Source organism: Nanorana parkeri, unplaced genomic scaffold (genome assembly GCF_000935625.1).
Source record: "Nanorana parkeri isolate BGI_ZX_2015 unplaced genomic scaffold, ASM93562v1 scaffold1583, whole genome shotgun sequence".
Lineage (NCBI taxonomy): Eukaryota > Metazoa > Chordata > Amphibia > Anura > Dicroglossidae > Nanorana > Nanorana parkeri.
The window spans coordinates 50,557-57,129 of record NW_017307851.1 but is presented as its reverse complement, the minus strand read 5'-3'; the positions used below and the strand labels follow the sequence as shown (position 1 = coordinate 57,129).

General features: G+C 39.8%; 1 protein-coding gene across 1 annotated transcript in view; it reads right to left on the bottom strand.

The window, feature by feature from the left end:
* Window positions 1-1,090, bottom strand: part of GNRH2 (gonadotropin releasing hormone 2) — a 27,336-nt gene extending 26,246 nt beyond the window's left edge. Inside the window, exon 1 of the mRNA XM_018570702.1 lies at window positions 974-1,090. The gene's annotated coding sequence lies outside the window, so the exon portion shown is untranslated. The remainder of the gene's footprint in view (window positions 1-973) is intronic.
* Window positions 1,091-6,573: the final 5,483 nt, after the last annotated feature.

Sequence of the window (6,573 nt, the reverse complement as noted above, 5' to 3'; positions counted from 1 at the left end):
TCTTTCAACCATCTATCCATCCATCCATCCATCCATCTATCTATCTATCTATCTATCTATCTATCTATCTATCTATCTATCTATCTATCTATCACAAATCAAAATCTATTTTTTTTTTAAATTCTTTATTTAACAATATTTTTTACAAAGCAAAAACAACGGAAAAAAACCAAACAAACAAACAAACCATAAAACATAAGCCACATAAAGAAACAAATCAATACTTAAACTTATCTAATACAAAAACAATTGTGAAGAAAAACATTTGAAAAAAATATATAAATATGATAGATAGATAGATAGATAGATAGATAGATAGATAGATAGATAGATAGATAGATAGATAGATAGATTTTTATTTATTTAATTTTTTTTCTTTTCTTCACAATTGTTTTTGTATTAGATATGTTTAATTATTGATTTGTTTCTTTATGTGGCTTAAAAAAAAAGATAGATTTTGTTTTGTTATATAAATACACATTTAGAGAGAGATAGAGAGACACTGTACATAGATAATTTTGATGTGTTAAATGTCTCAATAATCCTCAGACTGTCCAGGATACCTCTCTGTCTTGTGGGCAGGCACAGAGGGTTCTAAGCAGTTTCTGTAATTAAATGCTGATTTTCTGCTGTTCTTGCCACATAAGAATAACATAATTTTACCAAAAGAGTAGTGGATGCTTGGGATAGACTTCCAGCAGAGCCAATTGACAGTAAGCGATCGACAAATTTACAAACTTACTATTGATATATGTATATATATATCATGAAAAATATATATTTTGCAACGCAAGCTCTTTTTTATGATATATACAGTATATATGTATAAACACACAGACACACACACACACAGACACACACACACACACACACACAGACACAATCTTAGCATTACAGATGGATACAATTTAGGAAGTTCCAGCAAAGTCAATAAGCAGCGATGACAGGATGGGTGTGGGGGGTCTGTACATACCTTGCAGATGTCCACTTGGATCCGGCAGACTTCAATGATCAGCCAGCACTTTGCCCTGAGTATTTATACGCTGCGTCCGCCTGGGTGAGGATGAATTTGCTTCTGACGTCCGGGCTCTGCTCTGTGATTAGTGAGATTCAGCTGTAAGTCACAGCACATTCCATCAGGTTACCTGGAGGGGTCTCCGGGGGCCCCCACCTTTAAGCCAGTATTAAATGAGCGACATATTTCCTGGGCATAGTAAAGCCGAGTATGTGTGTGTCATATATATATATATACACCTACATGAGATATACAGTATATGTGAGATATATATAAGAATGCTGCAGCTTCTTGTCAATCTCGTCCCTTTCTAATAAATATATGTTGTAGAGGAGGAGGAGGTGGAGGGAGATGGGGAGATGGAGGATGTACTTTGTTCTTCCAGTGATAAAGGAAAAGTTTTAGGAGCGATATATATATTTAAAGCTGAACACCAGGAAAACCTTAATACACAACAGATCTGTTTTACCTGCCATGGGTTTGTAGTTCCGTCCCCCCTGTTCTGAGAGTTACACAGCCCATAATCTTTTTGGTAAGGTTCATCTCTGTGTCACTCTCGTCTCTCCTCCTGCCAACATGCCATACAGCTGATTGGCACCTGTTTCTTGCTCTCGCCGTCTGAACTCTGCTGTTAAAGGAGAACTATGGGGTTAAGTCTTTTCCCCTTAGTTCTCCTTAGGGTAACGGGAGGACACAAACTAGCGTCCTCCCATCACCCTAGGCTCGCGGTATATTAAGACGCCGCAGGATACCGCGAGCAGCTGCTCGCGGTACACTGAGACGCCGCAGCTGAAGCGGATCCCGACAATCGTGCCGGGATCCGCCCAGCTGCCTGACTGACAGCTGGCTCTGCCTATCTAGAGGCAGAGCCAGCTGTACCCGCCCCCCCGTCCGTTCCGCCAGTCAGAGCTGGCGGATCGGAGCAGGGAGGGGGGAATCCAGCCCCTCCCCTGTCACTGCAGAGAGCCGTGACAGGATCGAGAAGCGAGCGAACGCCGGTATGTGTTCGCTCACCTCCCGATCTACTGAGCCGACCTGTGACAGTCTCATTGTCACAGGTCGGCTAGAACTATGAGGTGAGTGAAAAGCACTCACCTCATAGTTCTCCTTTAAACTGCCACATACAATGCTGTTTCAACACCTCCCTCTGGACAAGTTAATAACACCTCCTTGACTCCAATTTTGCACCTGATTGTGACTAACAGATTATGTGGATCGGAGCAACATTCACCATATTTATTCCCAGAGAATGTTTTGTACAAGTCATTCTGAATGGAGAAAGCTGATCGGATGACCAGTGAAACGTCTTCAAGAAAAATACAACAAGTCCAGTTGCCTTCTTTTACAGATATACTTGTGACATGCTTCTTTGAATAAAAGAACACTTGGATTTATCTCGTCCTTTGTGTGCTGGTGATCTTCATTATTCAATCTTGATAGCAATCGCACAAAACCTAACTGTACATTTTTCTCAGTGAAGAGTGATCTCAGCCCTAAAGCTATGGGGGCATCCAAATTGGGACAAGGGACTTCTACATAGATGTATCAATTGAGAGTTGCTTCTCTTAGAGGACACCCAAACATCCTTATTCTATGTCTAAATCATGGGTGTCAAATGCTACCAGTCCCACACCGAAATGAGCCGAGATTTTTCTAAAATCTACGGTTCTGATTGAATTGCCCCCATGTGCTAGAAAGAGATTATTAAGTTGCCTGACGTTTCTTCCAGTACAGATAGGGTTCTATTCATAAACAATTTGCTCTGTGCGAATATATGCCAAAAGAAATGTTATTTTCTTTACAAATGCAATGAATTCTGGAGTGTTTTCACGTAATATAGCATTATGGCCAATAGATGGCGCTAAAGAAGCATAGGAAATAGGCATCTATTTTCTATGCTCCTTAACGCCTTCTAGTGGCCATAATGTGGTATTGGATGAAAAAAAGAAACATTTGAAAATACATTGCGTTGTAAAGAAGCAACTAACGATCGTGTTAGCATATGTCTGCACAGATTGGATGCTCACAAATATTTGCAGGGGCCCCGCTGGTAGTTTATAAATAGAATAGTTTATGAATAGACTCTATAGACATATTTATTTTCACTATATTTGTGACAACATTTTCCAAACTGAAAAATGATCATCCTATGTCAATAAATCAAATGTATATTGTTTTTGCATATATTGTACATCTCTTAGGGCTTGTACACATCATATACAGTACAGTGTGTTCCAGCGCAGTTAGCTGCTGGAACGCACTACTGTATAGCGCATCCTGGTCGGCTTCCTGCGTTCAGGGGTGGAAGGGGGCGTGGTTGTGCATTGAAGTCAGCATAGCCATGCCCCCCGCCGGCAGTGTGATTGCCCATACTAGAACGCGTGGCACATCAATGCCAGTGCCATCTAAAACAAAATAGTGCATAGTGCTATATGCTCTGGTGCAGGCGATCGCAATGGGGGTGGGCGCAACACCAAGCCCCCTCCCCCCTGAATGCAGGAAGCTGGCCGGGATGCGATACAGTGCGTTCCAGCAGCTAACCAAGCTGGAACACACTGTATATGGTGTGAACAAGCCTTAGGGCTTGTACACATCATATACAGTACAGTGTGTTCCAGTGCGGTTAGCTAAGAGTTAAGAGTGTTGACGTTAAAAAAGTAAAATCCCAATTATACTCTCCATGTTTATAGGTATATCTGGGAGCAGTAAACATTACCTTTGGAAAAAGTTTACTTTTAATTAGTGCTTCAAGACAGCCCAAAGTTCATTCCAAGGTAAAGGGGTGAAGATTAGGACCTCTGCACACTGCGTGAGAGCAGTGGTCCAGATCTCAAATGCTCCTTCTACACAGCCACAACTACGGCGCTCCAACCAGCATGGAGCGTGAGCATTACAGATGGGTGTGCAGTAGATGTGACCATGCAGGGTTGGAGATCTGGATGACTGCTCTCACACACAGTGTTCCTCCGCTACATCCCAAGAGGTCAGATGATGCGGTTGAGAAGAAATTGCCATAATGATATTGATTTCAGAACCCAATCTGACATGTTAAAGAAGAGATTTGTCCAAAAAGGTTATGAAGAAAGGTTTCTCAATAAAGAGATAGATAGTGTAGCTGAGATTACGAGGGAAGTTTTAATAGCTGATAGGACTACTACTGAGGTCAAAGATCCACAGATGGCATTTATTTTTTATTTTAATTCCCAATATAGAGATGTGGAGAGAATTGTGGCTAAACATTGGAACATTTTAAATTTGGATGAACAAATAAAGAAATGATTACCGCAGAGACTTTAGTTTGTGTATAGAAAAATTAGATGCTTTAAGGATATAGTAGCCAAGTGTGTAGTGGATCCACCTTAAAAGAGAAAGTATGGGGGTTATTCACAAAAGGGTGAAGAGTTTGGAGAAGGCCGGAGAAGTGAACAATCTAGGACAACATCGCTGATTTGGAAACATTCCCCAATTTAGCTCACTTTCCCGTTTACATATGTTGTCCTAGATCGTTCACTTCCCCTGCCTTCTCCAAACTCTCCACCTTTTTCTGAATAACCCTGTTAGTGACCTTCCTAGATGTGATTTTGCTTCCATGCAAGTAGGCGTTGTCACGCATGTAGGCATGTCCTCAAGAATGTAAAGCGGAGAAAACAGTTTCTGAACAATACCAATAACACACAGGCAGGGCCGGATTTATTCTCCCTGCTGCCCCAAGGCCAGGTTCCGCAATGCGCCTCCCTTCCCGCCAACCCCCCCCATCAATGGAGAATGGCAACCAGATGGCAGGGCGGCAGGGTTAGTTTTCTTTTTTTTTATTGTTTCTTTATTTTTTTAAAAACTTTTTTATTACTTTTTTTAATTTTTATTTATTGTTTTACTTTTAATTTTTTTATTTATTTTATCGTTTACTTTTTTATTTTTACTAATTTTTTAATCTTATTTTGTACTTTTTAATCACCTTTTTATTTTGTGATAGCAATAAAGTTAAGTGAAAAAAATGTAATAAAAAATAATAAAACATTATAAAAAAAATAAAAATTATGAAAAAAAATAATAAAAATGATAAAAAGTAAAAGATAGTAAGATTAAAAAATAAAAAAGTAACAAATAATAAGAAAAAAATTATAACAAAAAAAAAGATTAAAAAAACTATAAAAAAAGTAAAAGATAATCAGATAAATATTTAAAAAGTAAAAAAATGTAAGTTACAAATATAAAAAAGTGATACAAAAGTTTAAAAAAATAAATTAAATTAGAGGTGTACCAAAAAGGAAATTTCAAATCCGAAATAAAAAATAAAATGTCAGGCCGAAACCAAAAATGTTTATTTTTGTAACCTTTTAAAAAATGTTTTTGAAGCAGCCATCTGAGGGCGCGTTGGGGTCAAAAATGCACCTTCGCCTGTGTAGGAAAAAATCCTTGCACCAGCCCTGCATCTACCTAAATATTGTTGCTGAGCAATTATGGAAACAGTATTCCCTTATTCCCATGTTTTTTTTTAACCCACTAATTAATTTCCTTTAAACATAGGACACTCATCAATGTAAAAATCTGACAGCTGTTTCTTAAGAAATGTGACGTTTAAAAAAAAAAAAAATAACAAAAATGTTAATGTAAACGGTACAACAATGACTGAACTCTTGTATTTGTTGAGAGTACATTATGGTCTCCCTTTAACCTGTGGCCCTAAGCAGAGGCCCGAGGGTGCCTAACGATGATTGAGGCCCTGACTGTGTTCTCTGTGTCTCTCTATGTCACAGCTTTCTTTCAGCTTTGCACATTTGTGGGTAGCCTAATTTTGATGCTACAAAGAAAAGGGAACAGAAAGCCGGTTGACCTTCCGCTAACATGAATCAAAGTGGCTTCCTACCGCCGTGCTGACTGTGGAGTTTATGACGCTTTCAATCCAAGCTCGGCTAGGAGAAGTCAGGTCTAACTGACCCGGCCTGTTCACTGGCTTTGTTCACTTACTGAAGAGAAATTTGGGGACTTTGTGATATTGGCAGCTTGCTTGTCTTATGAAAACTTGCTGCATTTGATATTCCAGTCATGTCTGAGTGAGATTTATGGCTAGGTAGCACATTGCACCTAGGGGCCATCCAATTACTCTTGTGGATAGGACTCCTCCAACAGCAGTGTATATATACAGGCAGATTTGTCAAAGTTGTGTTGACCCGCCATGCTAATAAGCGTCCCTTGTACCGTATGCAGCCCTAGCGACTTTGTAAGCCAACAGGCAACCACTCAGACAGCAAACAGCCAAGACGATAAATGTGATCTTTGCAAGGCAAGATACAGTATGTTGATGTGTGTGGCTTCAACATGTGGATGGATAAAGGAACCCTCCGCACACCTCACAGCAGTCCCGGCCTATACAAGAAATGGTGCTCGCAGTGATGACCACACATGGCGCCGTGCAGACACAGAGTAGAGACAAAGATCACCAGCACTCAGCAATAACCTTCAATATGTCCATTTATTTGGACAAAGCGTCACAGTAACAAAAACCAACGTTTCGGGGCCTCAGGGCGAAAAAATATGCCTTCAAATATGTCCCTGTC